Source organism: Taudactylus pleione, unplaced genomic scaffold (genome assembly GCF_031769625.1).
Source record: "Taudactylus pleione unplaced genomic scaffold, aTauple2 ptg000375l, whole genome shotgun sequence".
NCBI classification, from domain to species: Eukaryota; Metazoa; Chordata; class Amphibia; order Anura; family Myobatrachidae; genus Taudactylus; species Taudactylus pleione.
Genome location: NW_028284776.1, coordinates 537,501 through 555,525, shown reverse-complemented (window position 1 = coordinate 555,525; position 18,025 = coordinate 537,501). Strand labels below are relative to the sequence as shown.

The following is an 18,025-nucleotide window of genomic DNA, read 5'->3' as shown; positions in this document are numbered from 1 at the left end:
GCTACTTGAACTCTGAAGACTTTATGTGGTCTCTAATCTGATGTGCTGTTAAGTAGCGGTTTCTGAGGCTGGTAACTAATGAACTTATCCTCTGTAGCAGAGATAACTCTTTGTCTTCCTTTCCTGGGCCGTTCCTCATGAGAGCCAGCGTTTGATGGTTTTTGCAACTGCACATGAGGATTCATTCAAAGTTCTTGAAATTTTCCGTATCGACTGACCTTCATTCTCTAAAAGTAATGATGGAATGTCGATTCTCTTTACTGAGTTGAGTAGTGTTCACTCTAGCTCCGGTGGCAGGCAGGGCGCTGGAGCTAGAGAGGGCAACTTTGTGCGCGTGTCCGAAAAGGGGACGTGGCCGTAAAAAGGGGGCGTGTCTATAAGACACGTCCCCTTTTTCGTTGTACTTGGGGGCGTGCCCGGCACTTACGGACACGCCGCGCAGCCCCCAATCGCTGCAGACTGGGAGAATAGATGCCAGGCGCATGCGCACGGCGTCTTATTCTCCGGCGATGACCGGGTCACCGCACATTTCTCCACCCACGGGACACTGCGTCCCGCGGGTTAAGACGGCACCCGCAGGCTGTGAGGGCAGGGCGCCGTGCCCCGCTAAAACAGCCTAGCGGGAACACTAGTTGAGTGGCTGGTGCCATAATATGGATTACTACAGTAGTCAAATAGTGGTGTCCACTGTGTACTAACCCTACATCTGCACAACACAACTGATGGTCTCAAACACATTAAGAAGGCAAGTAATTCCACAGATTGACTCTTGACAAGGCACACCTGTTAATTTAAAAACCATTCCAGGAGACTACCTTATGGATCTGATTGAGAGAATTCCAAGAGTGTGGAAGGCTGTCATCAAAGCAAAAGGGGGCTACTTTGAGGAATCTAAAATCGAAAACATATTTTGATTTGTTTAACACTTTTTTTGTTTACAACATAATTCCATATGTGTTCTTTCATAGTTTTGATGTCTTCAGTATTAATCTACTATGTTGAAAATAACTTAAATAAACAAAAACCACTGAATGATTAGGTATGTCCAAACTTTTGACTGGTACTGTACATTAATGTTTATATTGATATACAAGTTTGAAAAAACCACTTGCAACACCCATTGGCAAGTTTAAAAAAAAGTCTTTCCATCAATACAACACCTAATCATACATGTCCCACATTATTTAACCTATTTTTCTGCTGTCTTTATTTGCATGTTACTTTTTAAAAACCGCTGAATAGATAATTATTCATTAGATGGGATGTCAAAGGGGTACTCTGCTGTATTTACATTTTTTTTTTTTACATTGAAATAAGAATATTTCGCTACTTCTCACCTACTATGGAAATGCAAGCTAAAGCCTCTGTTCATTCAAAGCGACTTTCTAATTGAATAGCAAAAAGTAAATTCGGTGGCCTTTCCCAATGGTAAAAACTTGTGCAACCTACTTCACAGCTAATTGATTCAGGGCCTGATTTAGCAAGGATCGCAACTACGAATGCAATAGCGATTACGTACGCAGTTCAACTGCGATAGTATGCTAATCCATTGCGATTGCTATGCCGTTGCAGCACAACATAAAGAACACCCACTTTACCTAACACATCTGTAATTTTTAGCAAGACTGCAAAACCATCGGTACTATCGAGTACCATCGCAGCCTCACGCACACTTGCACAAGCTGACTTTACTCAGGAATTACTAACTTCATCGCATGCTATGAGTACTCGGGCTGCGTACGGCATCGCAGTGACTAATTTATGTATGCCCATGCAATGGCGTTCAAGCGCACTGGCATGTCTACGTTTTTCCGACCACACCACTGTCACCACCCACAAACTGCACTTCCGTTCAATAACCTTGCGGTGGGTCTGCGTAGTCACTGCAATCGCAGTCCCGATCGCAGTGGGCGGTTTGCGCACTGTGATGCATGTGCAGAATGCAACAATTGGCCGATTGCGTGAATAATCGCAGTTACGATCGGAAATCAGGCCCTCAGCCTTAGTGTAATAAGTAGTCACGGTTCGTTTAGAACTATGGGCTAGATGTGCTAAAGCCAGGTATATACTAGACTGTCTAGTGTGTACCGACCTCGCTCGCAACGGGTCCCCTCAGGGCGCCGGCATCAGCAAGTGCATACACACTTGCCGATACCGACTATGGTGGCGAGGGCAATGCTGCTGTAATCAACATGCACAAAAAAGAACTCCTTTCCATTAAATTAGCCTTTAGTCATAATGAGGGGAAATTCAATTTTTCTATTGCGGCTACAGCACCCGTTTAGTGACGGGAGCTATTCAATTGGCTTTGGGTGCCCATCGCTATTGTGGATTTCGAGCCCAAAATGCAGGGCTCTAGCCATGTAAAGCAGCTAATCCCATCTAAAGAGAGTTGAGGCACCCAAAAGCCCTACATTGGGCGAACTTCGGCTTGCACCTCAGAAGGCTATGAACAGATATCCGCGACAAGTAACTTACACAAACAATTGAGTAGCTTCCGTCCGTTTAAACTAGAGCTACATGTGACCGAAAACAATTGAACTTCCCCCAATGAATGCCCAACATATTAAACTTGGTTGGTCCTATTTCTAAAGGATCATCTGGGTAAATATCACTCTAACATCTTTCTAGTGCACACATGTAGCAGGGCTGTTCAAATCCCAATTGCCATGATGACTTAGAAATACACTCTCGTGACCGGCTCATGTCTTTCTATTGCTTCTTCTGCTGCTTCTCAGTACTGGTAGTGGTTTGTTAATGACAGCTCTCAAGCGCCTTTGCTGGGAACTGTTAGAATATATTCAGAGCCATGACAGCTCTAAGGCACAGTGTTATAACAGTGTGCTATTTCTGTACCCAGAACTACTCTCCTGTGTTCATTGAAAGCCCTGGTGACATTCGTATAAGCAGAAATGCTCTGTAGTGCAGCCTTGGCTGCAATAACAGGGCATGCATGTCATAATGATTCACTAGAGCTGTTATAGCTAGGTACCTGGTAATTGTTCTTAGAAGGTATACAGCAGAAAAGGAGGGGGTCAGTCATGGAGTTAAGCTGCCACAGACATAGCGATGTGTTCACGATCCGACATCGTGCACGATTGCCCTTGAAAACTCCACGGCAGCTCTGCACACGATTTGGTGTTTGCAGTGTCCAATCTTCAAACGATCTATCCTACAGCGAGACATTTCTCCAGTGCATTTGTATTCCAGATTGGCAGATCTGCCCTACAGCACGGCAGATCTGAAGATGCAATGTACGACCAACAGGGACGCGCATCGTGATTGTAAGTGGGGACTCACGATTTTCTCACTATTTGGCCATATTTTACACGCTGTTGTTCCAATGTGTCGGAATCAGCCAAATCAGGTAGCATATCGCTATGTGTGTGGCCAGCATTACTGTCAAGTTAAGTAATGTGGACACATGTCAGCTATATGTAGTGATGGGGATGATCGACACAGGCTGGCAAAATGTGAAGTGTTTAATATTTGGGTCAATTATGTTGAGTACGATGATGCTTTACATGTCACTATAAAGGAACATATCTACATGTAGTGAGTTGTACGATCTCATTGCAAGTAAAAACTCATGGTGGTTGGGTGTCCTTTTAATCCCTCTAATACCCCTTTTACACTGACCTGAAAGTCCTGGATTTTGCACGTGAACACTCATCAATCAGGGATTTGTATCAGTGGAAATGGATCAACCCAGGGTCCAGCGACCCAGGGATTCAACATGGGTAGCTTGCAGGGTTGGGCACGGGTCGTTCCTGTGTCACTCTGCAGTGTAAACGACGCAACCTGGGTCACGATGACATTGGTCGTGCCGCATTCTTCCTGGTTGGCTGTCTTCAGTGGCGCTTGGGAGACTACATCATCTCTAATCGTCCACTGTAACGGTGGAAGAACCGGGTCACTGCAGACCTGGTTCCGGTTTGAACGGCACTGACCTGGGGATAACCCGGGTCAGCGCCGCAGTGTTAAAGGGGTCGTGTCCCAGATCTGTTCCGTGTTAGAACCGTGGACTTTGGTGTATTGGAATGAGATGGTTTGCACCTTCGGCTAAACCCATTGTCACGGTTTTGCACTGCATTGGTTATGATTATTAAATATTTTGCCTAGGCATGGAGAGCTTCCAGCAGCGGCCTTGTGTGGGGCTTTGGCTTCTCATGTGCTGCTCAGATGAGAATCCCTCTCACGATTGTGTGTGTGTGTGTGTGTGTGTGTGTGTATTATATGCCATTGCAAATTAGTAAGTTATTTTTCGCAGTTAAGTCAGTTTCACAATTCAAAATGAATCTTTTAATTGTAATCATTACAATATTTGCATTGACTATGCTTTACAAGATTTGACATTGCATCAGTTACAGCCAAAAATGAGGATTTTGCAAACAAATAAAATTCAATACTTTATTACAATGCATTGCAATTGGAACCTAACTACTTTGTTGTTCAATAAAATTAAAAGGGGAGCAAAGACTAAGGGCCGTATTCAATTAGCGACGAAATGGGCCCTTTTTTGCCATTGGCGAAATCGTCCGTTTTTTACCAAAAAAGTAAATTTTCTCCAAAAAAAAAAAAAAAAAGTCAACAGGCGGGAAAAAACTGGACAAAAGTTTTTTCTTTCTCCATCCCAGGAGGAAAAAAAAAAATCCCTATTTTTGGCTAAAAAGTGGGGATTTCTTTCAGAACCCTTTGGACACTTAATGATAAATTACCGGGGGGAAAAAAATTGTAAGTGGCGTACTTTGCCAAAAAACAACCGCGCCAATTTTGGGCAAAAAAACAAACTAGTTGAAAATGTTTTTAAGTTTTGGGTCTGATTTTTATGCATCAAGTGTTTTTTAAACATCGCACGCGGTCACAGGCAGTTTAACGGTTTTTAAAATTGCGTTTTTACGAAACTATACTTGCACCCGTTTTAACGTACCCCCAATTTACGTGGAACAGTAATTTTCTTGGAAAAAATAGCTTTCTATCTTTATTCAACAATTTTTTATATTTTTTTTTGTTTGGGCCAAAATTTGCACGGTCGTCTTTTGCCAAATTACGCAACTTACCAAAAAAATTTCTTGTAATTCTCATTTTTTTTTCTCCTGGGATGGAGAACTTTCCTCCATTATTTTTTTTAATTTATTTTAATTTTTTTGCAAAAATGTTCCCTTTTTTTTTTTTTTTTTTTTTGACATTAAACGTCCGTTTTCGCCGCTAATTGAATACGGCCCAAAGCGTTAAGTAACCAAATTAAATGAAACTTTAATGTGCTGATAATAGAACTTTTTTTTTTTTATGTGCGTCTGTTGCATATTTTGTGCAAAGCGTTTATGCCACCGGCGACTGTGCAATTTTGTTTTAATTTTTGTTTTTCATTAGGAATATATAGGGTAACATAGCAGGCTTTTCAATCAGCGGAAATTGAATAGCGCCGGGAGGGAGCTCCTGGAGCTATTCAATTCAGCGTGCTGTTTAGTCCGACTAATGATCTCTTCTTACACCCTCCTGAGGGTGCGTGGAGAAATCTGACTAAAGTGCCAGTGGCTAGGCTGTTTTCCGACTTAGCGCGGCGCTAACAGCCTCGTGGCCTGCACACCCCAGGTTAAGTCACGAGAACCGGCATTCTCCAACTTAACTACTTCCCATCGGAGTAAACATCGCGGTGAATTGATTAAATTAAATAGTTCCCGGGGCTTCCTCCTTTACTAAATGCCTACTGAACTGAGTCGCCCCCGTAATGGTGGATTGCCCAAAACACTTTATTTATATCTATAGTTGGGGGGATCATAAGCTGTGCAACATTAACTCCTGCAAAACATTTTGGAGGATAGAACATTTCATGGGTGTCTAATGCTGTGTACAGACTGACAGATATATTGGCCGATCAATTGATTGGCCAATATATCTTGTGCCCGTCGGCCAGTGTGCACCAACGATATGTCTATGAACGACGTCGTTCAGACATATCGCGTCGGCTGTGCTGCACAGCCAATGGCCAATATATCTGACGTAGGTTGCACAGTGCGTATGAACAACCATTATCTGCAGATCACTCGATCTGCATATATATCTGTTAGGTGCGTACCCACCTTAAGTCCTTATTGTAACTCGCATGTGGCTTGTATAAATATTTTAAAGTGCATTCTAAAAATCCTCTGTAAAAGGGTTTGTACTTTATGGTAATTTGAAAGCCGTTATTTGTTGCATGGCTGTTTCCTCTCCAGGTTTGACCACACATCACTTCCTTGGTTAAACCCACTATGTTTGCAGATCACTTAAATAGTATGCCTGAGATAAATGACTTCGGTAAACAAACATACTGTATGTGTTGTCGGACACATGAGGCCTGTGATACATTGGCCACCAATATAGAGAGTTGTGGGAACAGGAATGTGTTCTATGTTCAACCCTGTTGCGTCTAAGGCTTCTCACCACTGTGCTAAATCTATTTTTGCACTGGTCTTGTTACAACATCAATATAATCATCCATGTATAGAAATAAAAAAAAATGATGCAGTACCCACAAAAGGGTTTTTGGTACTTAATGTTTCTCCGAGTCAATCTGGGCCACACTGTAGACCAGTCGTGAGGGTTGAGGAGCTAGCACTTAATGGGATAACTTTTTTTATGAGATATGCTCCTCCCCTCCAACACCCCATTTATTTTTAAGTTGCACTTATTAATGGGCACCCAATGTTGCAATTCTAAACCCGTCTAAAGTTCTGCTTAGGGCGCCCAAACAGGAGTTTGGGTGCCCAAAACCAGAACTTATTGCACATTTCTGCTTGACTTCTCAGGTGGGTGCAAGCAGAAATGTCTGTGCCGGCGGCTGTTGCGCCCCAACGGAGCAACAATTTGCTCAGTCTGCTCTGTCAGAGCCGTTGACTAAAACAATTGAATTCCCCCCATAGTGTCCCCCAGATAGCCTTGGAGAAAGATATTTTACGGTAAGTACTACAAATCTTCTTTTCTCCTTCCTCCATATGGGAGACACTAGACCAGTGGTGTCAAACTCGGGCCCTTCAGCTTTTGTGGGACTACATATGCCAGCATGCCCTGCCACAGTTTTAGAATGCCCTAATAGCAAAACTGTGGCACTGCATGCTGGGATGTGTAGTTCCACTGCAGCTTGGAGGGCCCGAGTTTGACACCACTGCTCTAGACCATGGGGACATACAAAAGCTGCGCCTAGGAGGAGGGTATGTTCAGACCTGGCTGAACTTAAAACTTTCTGTCCAAAAGATAAATTCCCGGACACAGTTATGAAATCTGCATAGGGTCATTCCATGCCAAATCATCACAAAAAAGTAACTTTTCAACCCAGCCATCTTTTGTGAATGGTAGATGGCATAAAGTAACTTTCATATGTAAAATTATAGCCCTCAGTGATGAGCTGCATACACACACGATTTTTTGACCGATAATCGTTAAACGATATCGTTTAACGATAATCGTTTGAAAAAATCGTTCACTTTCTGAGTCAAATGATCGATTATCGTTCATGCGCGTTCACGTTTGTAGTTCAGTCAGACTTGTCAACTGAACGATTTTCATTAAGGGAATATGCAAAAATCGTTTGTAGTTCATAAAAATCGTTCATTACACTTTAAAAAATCGTTCATAAAAATCGTTCATAAAATCGTTGGTAACAAAATCGTTGTGTGTGTATGCAGCTATAGTGTTCATGCAAACATGACAAAAATATGTAAAATTTATGCTTGCAAGGTCAACTAAAACGAATCATAACTGCTTCTATTTGTGGTAGAACTTTCATGTTTGTCTTGTTTTGAAGCTAAGGGACAATAGTTTTTATATTTAAATTTTGACTTCTACATTTTAAAGATCACATATTGTGACCTTGAATATCTAAAGGGTGTTTAATTTTTTTGTACGTAAAGTATGTTATACATTTAAATACAAGCTCCTTGGTTTCAGTTTGGAACGCGAGTAAAAAAAAATATGGCAGTCGAACCCTTCTTGCACTAGCCATGCTACTGGCAAGTTCAGATTTGTCTTGTAGTGTCTCTCTCTCTCTCTGTGTTCTAGGGATGGCACCACCAATGCCATCGATAACCATCGATGGTACAATAATCTATGGTAAACAATCAAAGGTTTGCACCACTGCCTGGCAAGCCACCGGCTAATAAAAAAAAAGGGGATGGGGTTTAGAAAAGGGGCTTAGTGGACAGCCAGGGGGCAGGGCTAAGCTCTGTCATGAGCAGAGAAAAAACCCATCGGGTTCCACTTTACTAGCGATGACAGAAGAATTGGCTCTCTGCCCTTGATGGCTGAACCATCGATATCGACTATTGATCAATGGCCATCCCTACTGTGTTTTTCTCAGTCTTACTGCAGCTTCTGCATTTAGAACTAGGGATACAAGGAACTAAGGGCCTGATTCAAAGCCGCTCGTAAAGCGGCTGCTCGTTCGTTCCGAGCGATGTTTGCACAACTGCGCATGCGTACGGATCATAATACGCCAGCGCGAACCAGTCAGTGCGGCCGAAAATCGTTTGTTCGCTAAATAGCGAATGCCTGCTATTTTGAGTGACATGAGGAGGCGTATGTGGGTGGTAACAGGGGAAGGTGCTTGAATACGGGGAGTGGAGATCAGTACGCAGGCGTGCTTAAAGGCCAAAACGGGCGTCTTAAGGGTGTGCATAATGAATACAGCAGTGTCATTGACCACGTCACTTTGTTATTTTATAGTCAGAACTGCTCGCAAGATTGCGGTAGGAAAAACAAACCACAAGAATAGCGAGCAGTTCATACGCTGGTCGATGTACTCGATTAATCTACTAAATAGCGGACATGACGTAGGATGCGAGCGGCCAGGGGGTGTAGTTTTCCAAAAAACTACCGCATGTTTTGTTTGCTCGTTCACGCCTAGAGGCGTGAACAGACTGCAAAGAGCGAACGGTTCATTTGAATAGCCACCCCTTTTTTCTGAACGAGCGAGCGCAAATAGCGTCCGGCTCTGAATGAGGTCCTAAGGGCCTAATTCAGCAAGAAACCCAGTTGCTAATACGCACGCAAACGCCCGATTGTTTTGTGACCTGCGCATGCATCAGTGTGCGAACTAGCCATTACGATTTTGGTCAGTGGTTAGTAAGGTCAGGGCTTGTGTAAGTGTGCATGAGGCTGCGATGGTACTCGATTGTACCAATGTTTTTGCGGTCTTGCTAAACATTATGGATGTGTGTAAGGTAAAGTGGGCATCCTTATGTAGTGTAGCGGAGGCATTGCGTTCGCGATGGATTACTATCACAGATGAATTGCTTGGACACGGGGGCTGTTTACGGCCTCAGAAGATTTAAAGTAATTTCTTTAAGAGTGGACAGCGTTACAATCCAGTGGACGTCCACGCTGCTGCTCCATCACCCAGCTGGCGTTGAGACGCCGGTACTGATCTAGCCAGACCTCGTGGGACTACCAGGACTGCAGCCGGATGCACGGGGAGCAGGTAAGAAGCGGATCACCGCTAGCATAAGTCTCTTCCCCCGGAGCTCAGGGGACAGTCCGGGGATGACTGCAGTGGAGCCAGGCACACACAACCTGCGCTTCCACTAGACCACCAGGGACACATGCTAGTGCGCAAGCCAGCATCCCAGGGGTTAATTGCCAGACAGGGGTGGCAGCCTTCCCTGTTTACAGCGGCTCCTCCCCTCAGCGCGCCTTTTCACTGCGGTCTGGCTGAGCTGAAGCAGCACTTTTCCCACGGGTACGCCCCCTCTGAGGTCTCTGGCGGCCATTTTCTCCTTGGCAAGTCGCAGATCTCTCAGGACACGCGGAGCCCGGGTCCTCCAACATACATCGCCTCCTGGTCAGTGTATGTAGCACTAAAGCCTACCAGACGCTAAGTCTGTGCCATTGTGCAGGTGTTTTTTCTGCATTGTATGTGACTTTATGCTAGCTCTGTCTGCTTCTGTCTGTCAGACAATATTACTATACCCTTTCCTTTTCTGAGCCCTTACATACAAGTGGTGTCAATGTGTTTATTATACCTCACATTTATATATATTAATTGTGTGGGTTGTCACAATCAGTGTACACTACCTTCTCTGCAATGTCTGAAAGTGGGCATGATCTGCACAATTCTGCTCCGGCCCTGCTGTCATGCAAATCATGTGCTGCAGGGCTAGGTGTGGGGGACATGCTCTTAGAGGGATTATGTGTGAATTGTTACAATCCTCCAGGCCCCTCTGTAGTCCCAGCCACCTCGCAGGAGCCTCCTTGGGCGTCCTTTGCTCAGGCATTGTTTACCATGGCGGGGCGGTGGGCAGTACCCCCTGTGTTTCCCAAGATAGGGCAAAACCGAGAGCTGTGTGAACCCCAACAGGGCCTGCCTCTACAGATTTCACCATGCAGGTTCAGTCTGTGCCTCCTCCATGGGTGGATACACTATCTACTACAGTGCAGACCCTGGCGGATACCTCTCATACCCTCCAGGCTATGTTGCAGGGGGATAAACCCCTTAGACCGGCTAAAAGGCCTATGCCATCATCTCAATCTACACAATATGATGACGATGACACTGATAGTGGGGAGATTCTAGATGAAGATGACTGAGGCCTCTCAGCGAGAGGAGGAGTCTAATCTAAAATCAATATTACGGCTCTCATACGTGCTGTCCGTTCGGCCCTAGTTAAAGCGGAGGACAAACCACCAGCTCCCCGGTTCAAACTTGCTCTGTTAAAGGTAATAATGCCGAAGTAGTCCTTATTTCCTTGATCTGATCAGCTAGCACATGGAAGTGGCTTGGAAATCGCCATGGGAAGCGATATTAGCCTCAGACGTCTGGCTTATGCCTATCCCTTTCCTGAGGAACATTGTACTAAATGGGAATCGCCTCCTGCGGTGGACTCTCGTGTGACGCGCTTAATTAAAAGCGCTACTCTGCCAATGTCGTCCATTTCTTCCTTAAAGGATGCCACGGATAGGCAGGTAAGAGGTGTGTTTTAAAGTCAATGTATTCTTTCAGGGGCAGTTTCCAGACCGGCTATGGCTATCTCCTGGATGGCCAAGGCTATGGAGTTCTGGGCAGATTCCCTAGAGGAGTCCTTTCCTTCAGATGCTACCACAGATCAAGTGGCTCTGGTGGGTAACCTCCGTGATTCAGCTGCATATATTAACGAGGCTACTTTTGGATGTCACCCTCTTATCCTCCAGGATTTCGGCTGCTGCGGTGTTAGCTCGCCGTTTGTTATGGCTGCGCTCTTGGAGAGTGGATGCGGACTCTAAATAAGGATTAGAGTGTTTGCCTTATAATGGTAAGATCTCGTTTGGTCCGGACCTGGACAAGATTGTGCATACATTGGCAGCAGTTAAGTCTGCGTGTCTGCCTTCGGCATCTACTTCTTCAGGATCCCAGACCTCATCCTTTCGGCACGAGAGGTAAGCTTAAGGGTCAGCCCTTTCCTAGGCAGTCAGCCCTCAAAAGACTACCAAGCCCAAGAAGCAGGCATGGAGTATCAGACGTCCGGTGGCCAAGTCCTCAGCCTGATGGGACGGACCTCCCCTTGGGGCATCCCAAGGTGGGAGGCCGACTTCTTCAGTTCGCCCAGTGCTGGTGTCAGACCACCAGACACTTGGGTAAGAGAAGTGGTCTCTCATGGGTATGCCCTCGCCTTCCGCAGAATGCCTCCCCACCAATTCTTGTGTGCAGGCCCTCTGTCAGACAAAGACAAGGCATTACAAATCTAGAAGGCTGTACAATCCTTGCTTCAAGCAGGAGTTGTAGTCCCTGTCCTGTTGCCTCAGAGAGGAACGGGTTATTACTCCAATCTTTTTCTGGTTCAGAAACCGAATGGATCCTATCGGCCTATCCTCAACCTCGGGTCCCTGAACAAATTCCTCAGGGTACCTCTGTTCAGGATGGAAACCCTACGGTCAATTATCCTGGCTATGGGACCTGGGGATTTTATGGTGTCGCTGGATAATCAGGATGTATCCCTGCATATTCAGATTGCTTCATCTTACCAGCGTTTTCTATGGTTTGCTGTACAGCAGCAACATTTCCAGTTTTGGGCTCTACTCTTTAGCCTATCCACTGCACCTCGGGTGTTTACCAAGGTTATGGCTATCATGGCGACCCATCTGCGGGGACAGGGTGTCCGACTGCTACCATATCTGGACGACTTCTTGTTAGCAGGGTCTCCAGAAGTACTTCACCAACATCTGCAGCTTACAATATCTGTTCTACAGACTCACGGGTGGTTAATCAATTGGAAGAAGTCATCACTGATTCCATCACAGAGGAGGCGCCATCTGGGAGCATAATTGGATTCCCAGCAGCAGAGGATTTTTCTGACACCAGAAAAGTTCTCCAATTTGCAGACGTGGGTACGCAGATGTCTCCACAGTCGCTGGGTGTCAATCCATTCAGCAATGCAAGTGCTGGGATCTATGGTGTCGACATTCGACATGGTGGAGTATGTCCAGTCCCATTCCAGGCCTCTGCAGAAATTGATCCTCTCCAGGTGGAACGGCTTACCCCATCGGATAAAAGCACAGACAATGGTGCCATCTTCGGAGGTACATCTATCCCTATCCTGGTGGTTGAAGACAGGTCACCTCACCAAAGGACGCCCCTTTTGGACTCCGGACTGGATAATTCAGACGGATGCCAGGTTCAGAGGTTGGGGCACAGTGACAGGTCCACACTCTTTTCAGGGTCGTTGGACAGGAGAAGAATCTGCCCTGCCAATAAACATATTGGAGCTTCGGGCGGTCTTCAGGGCCCTCCAGCTAACCAGACTCATACTTCACGGAAAATCCGTGCAGGTTCAGTCAGACAACGCCACGACTGTGGCTCATATTAACCATCAAGGAGGTACTTTAAGTCAGGCGGCAATGACAGAGGTGTCATGTATTCTGACATGGGCGGAAGGCCATCTCCCAGCCATATTGGCAGTGTTCATTCCAGGAGTTCTTAATTGGAAAGCAGACTTCCTCAGCTGTCACGGTGTGCATCCAGGGGAATGGTCTCTTCACAAAGAGGTGTTTCAACTCCTAGTAGACAAGTGGGGCCTTCCAGAAGTGGACCTCATGTCCTCCAGACTCGATCACAAGCTGCCAAGATACGAGTCCAGGACAAGAGATGCCGGGGCACTCCTGGTCGACGCTCTGTCAGTGAAATGGACCTTCCAATTTGTGTATCTGTTTCCTCCAGTCGCCCTTCTTCCTCGAGTCATTTGGAAGTTCAAACAAGAGTGAAGAGCGGTCCTCCTGGTGGCTACAGTGTGGCCCAGACTGCATTGGTTCTCAGATCTTCAGAGTCTCTCCATCAACACTCCATTGCTGTTGCCTCAACGTCCGGACCGGTTATCTCAAGGTCCTTGCCTTTACCCGGACCTGGGTCGTCTGTCTTTGACGGCGTGGCTCTTGAGACTTCCTTCTTAAAGTCCAAAGGTTTCTCCAGCTCTGTGGTCAGTACCATGCTCAGAGCACGTAAACCAGCCTCTGCTCGTATATATCAGGTCTGTGGCATACCTATTTTCAGTGGTGTTGTGCCAGGGGTTATGACCCTCTGGTATTTAAGATACCTAGGCTTTTTGGCTTTCCTTCAAGCGTGTTTGGACCTTGGTCTCCGCTTAGCCTCACTGAAGATGCATATTTTGGCTCTATTTGGTTTCAACAAAGGATTGCTCCTTTACCAGACATTCGTACTTTCTTGCAGGGTGTCCTGCGGATTCAGCTTCCCTTTGTCCCTCCTGTGGCTCCTTGGGATTAGACTGTTGTCCTCAAGGCTCTCCAGAGCCCTCCATTTAAACCGCTGACCTCAGTGGATCTCAAATGGTTGACGGCTAAGGCTGTTTTACTTCTGGCCATTGCTTCGGCCAGAAGGCTGTCAGATTTGGGGGCGCTCTCCTGTCGCTCCCATTTTTGAACTTTAACTAGGACGGGGTGCTTCAGAATCTAATTTCCACATTAATGAGGAAATTATAGTTCCGGCCTTTCAATCCCCAGACCTCTCGGCAGGTGAGGCCTCATTGGATGTGGTACGTGCTATCAGGATTTATGTGGACCGTACCAGTTCCCTTCGGAAATTAGACTCGTTTGTCCTCTACTGTTTTCACAAGAAGGGATGGCCAGCCAATAAACCGACATTGGAAAGGTGGATTCGTATGACGATATCTGAGGCTTACACTCCAGGGCCCTCCTGTCCTGCCTTTTTTAACTGCTCATTTTACTCGGTCTGTGGGTCTACCGTGGGCAGCTCGCCGTGGCACCTCGGTTATTCAGCTTTGTAAGGTGGACACGTGGTTTGATGTCCAGACCTTTTTAAGATTCTATGCTTTTGATACATTTTGCTTCTCCGGATGCTTCCTTCGGGCGCCCGATTCTCCTGTCAGATCAGGAGCGTCCCCAGCCTTGAACGACTGTTTTGGGATATCCCCAAGATCTCCCTGTGGAGCCTATGAACCCTGAAGAAGAAAATGATATGGTAAGAACTTACCTTTTTGTTATCTTTCTTCTAAGTCCATAGGGTCCAAAGGGCAACTACTCAGACACTCCTTGCTTCAGATGGGCTTCGCTCTGGTCACTGCTGGTTCAGTCTTCTATGCGAGAATGTGATTCCTGTGTGTTCCAGACTTCCTTCTCTTCTATTCTCCTCCGGTCTTTGGCTTATTACGAACTGAGGTGGCTTGGGGGCGGGGTATGGGGAGAGTGGTCCAGTGCATCCTGGGAGAAAAAAATTAACTGCATGGTGCCCGGATGTCCAAGCCATCACCAACACCCCAAGGTCTCCCTGTGGACCCTATGGACTTTTTTCTAACTTTTTCAATTTATACAGCTTTCCTTTTTGCAATAGTTTTCTTTCATTCTTTTTTTCATGTGATAGGTGATGCCCCAACTCTGCTTAAACGTTCATTTGACTGCAAAGCTGATTCAGTCCTGCATGTTGCCACTCAAGGTTTTAAAGGATGTCCATGCTTGACAAAGTAAATCAATTGATGAGGAAAGTGACTTTGGACTGTTGGGGTCCCGTGAGGACTGAGTTTGGGAACCTCTGAGATACACTGTCTTAGTCCCTTGTATCATACTTGGGGTAGACCCCCCCCCCCCCCCCCCTGGAAAAGCAGGCAAGTCTCCCAGCCGGCTGCCGAACCCCATTCCCCACAGGACCCCCTTGCAGCTCCCATACAAACGCAGGGGGGGAATGATGCAATTCGTGCTGAATTACGTCGTCATGGCCCTGCTTCACAATGCCGGTAGTCTTGGCATTGTGTAGTGGTGGCAGGGCCATAAGTAAGTACTAGCATAGTCATGCCTCCCGCTCAGCTTCTAATGCTGGGTAATATCTAGAGCTCTGCCGTGATCCCCCCCCTGGTATGTTGACCTGGCTGCCCCCTCCAAAAGGAAAGCATATCACTAGTTCTCAAAGCAGAAGCTGCAGCCAGAGTGAGTGGTGCAAACCATCGATGATTCACCATAGCTTGTTGTACCATTGATGGTAAACCACTGATGGCCATCCCGGATCACAGAGAGAGGCACAAGACAAGTCTGAACTTGTCAGTTGCATGGTTAGTGCAGGAATGGTGTACTCCTGTTTTTAAAGGCTTCCCAAAATGAAACTTGTTGGGAAGTTCAAACCTCCCCCACTCATGTTCCCACTGAATAGTGGCCCTAATACCACTGGCTATATTCTGCTTTGATGCTGGCCAACCTCTTTTCTTAGTCCTAAAGGACAATGTAAAATGTCCATCTTCCTCATGCTGGCTGTCCTTTTCCAGATAATGTCTTAGTACTCTCTAACCATGTCCAACAGAGACAACTGACTCTGATCTGTTGTCTTGCAAGACTTATAAAGTGGGTATTACTATATACTGATTTTGATAAAATGCGACAGATCTTTGTTTGAAGAAGGTAGTGTATGTAACACTACCCTATCTTCACGAATCGAAACTGGAAATTTACAGGTCAGAGCTGATATTCTTAAGCTGGCCACACACTAGACCAACTTTCATCCAACCAGCCAACTAGTTGATTGGTTGGAATGAAAATCTGGTAACTGATGGGAGTAACTGATGATCAGCAATTTGCTCCTGAATGCCAGAAAACAGATGAAAATGGTCGTTCAGAAAAGTTTGTTAAATGTTTGTTCTAAACAATTTGTTCAAACAACAGTTTTTGTCCATTTTCCGGCGTTTGGGAGCAAATTGCTGATTGTCATTTGCTTTCATCCTTTACCAGGTTTTCATTCCAACCAATCAACTAGTTGGCTGGTTGGATGAAAGTTGGTCTAGTGTGTGGCCAGCTTTAGTCTCCTAGCTGACGAAATGAGTAAAAGAAATAATTTCCAAGTCATTCCCTTCAGGTCTACCACCTGCATAGGTTCAAAGGGAGAAAATGTATTGCTGACCAAACAAGATTTAGAGCCCAAGGCTCTACAGGATGCCTATAAATTGGCTGTATATGTAATACACCTTGCAGAAAGGGCTTTAATTCTGGAATCTAAGCCCATCTTCTCTGAACTGGCACTTAAGTTGGAAAATGCCAGTTAGCGAGCCTAAACACCCGGCTTAAGGCCCGCTAACCGGCAACTCCTGACTAAGTGCTGGGCATGGGGGAAACAATTCAAAAGTTCCAGGAACCCCCTCCCGCCCCTATTCACATCACGTTCAGTTGAATTGCCCCTAAAGACTGCAGATATAGCTGGTACATTAATCTCTGCCCAAGATAGGAAATAGCATGATTCTCTCATTGCCAGGGAACAACTTGTCCACCTGACTTAAGTATGCTGTGTACTGTGTAGTGTTTCTTTGAATAAATGTGTGTGTCTTCTTTAATGTGTTTGGAACCACACATTGAGTGAAAGCCTTGCTTCCTTTCTGGATAAGAGTCCCTAAAAATGATGGTTTAGAATTACCACCAACCCAGCCTAGGAGACTGGCATCCTGGATAATGAAGCTCCTGCCCTTCTTCAAATTTTCTGACCAGATCCACCATCTAAGAGACTCTCATCTCTGGTGACAGGAAGATAATTGAGTTGATAGCCGATGGTTGGAACGCAACCAAGCATTTTACGGGGCATTTGGTTGTTTTAGAATGCCTCCCGCTAGGCGTCTATACAAATAGGCGCCTGACTGAGCAATTCAAATGTTGCTCTGTTCAAATGCCTAAAACTGCGGGGGGACACATTTATTATCGCAGCCTCCTGCAGTGCGAGAAGAAATGTGTGCAAAGTCTGTTTTTTGGAATGCCCTAATGGTGGTTTGGGCACCCAAACCAAAACTTTAGACAAATTTAGCCGATTTGCGCTGCTGAAACTGATGCTTTTAGCTGCGTTAATTACTAATGGGCGACTGAAGGGAGAAACAGCTGAATTGCTCCATCGGGTGCCTATTCATATAGACGCCCAGCAGGGAGCGCAAGAACCATTTGAAATGCAGCCATAGAATGTTTAATGTTCATCCTGGAATTTAGCTTTGCGTACTGGACTGCTTCGAATGAGAACACCATCTACCCTAATAGCTTCATACAACAAAGAACCAATGGACTTCCAACCTTCAAAAGGTTTCAGACTAAATTTTGAATGTCTCCAACCTTTTCTGTTGGCAAGAACACCCTGGCTGGTTGGGTATTGAACATGAGACCTGAAAAACCTCATGCACTGGAATCATCATGGACTTTTGCCAGTTGATCACCCAGCCATGAGATTGTAGGACTGCCCCTTAACACAAGCACTTTTCCTGGCGACATTACCTGGCTGAGCATACAGGCACTGCCTTTTGGCAATGTGTCCAGACTGCTGCCAGACTAGGAACACTTGCAAAAACACCTAGCCAGCCGGTCCCCAAAATAATTGTAACCAAATACACCATATGGAACTTCTACTGTGTGGCTTTGTCAGGCGTATGATGCATTGTACAGCAGCATGACTGAGAAAGTTTGGTTGTCTTGGTTTTTTTTTCAATCTGACTAGAAGTCATTTTATTGCTGCTTCGTTTTATGTACGTCAGTGACTTGCAAAATACCATATATTATCATGAGCAACAGTTTAGTTTCCTTGTCACATGTATAAGAG

The 18,025-nt window shown here is 45.6% G+C and overlaps 1 protein-coding gene across 5 annotated transcripts in view; it reads left to right on the top strand.

Annotated features, from left to right (window-relative positions):
• DLG3 (discs large MAGUK scaffold protein 3) overlaps nt 1–18,025 on the top strand; it is a 237,297-nt gene that overhangs the window by 183,155 nt on the left and 36,117 nt on the right. The gene's annotated exons all lie outside the window — the stretch shown is intronic.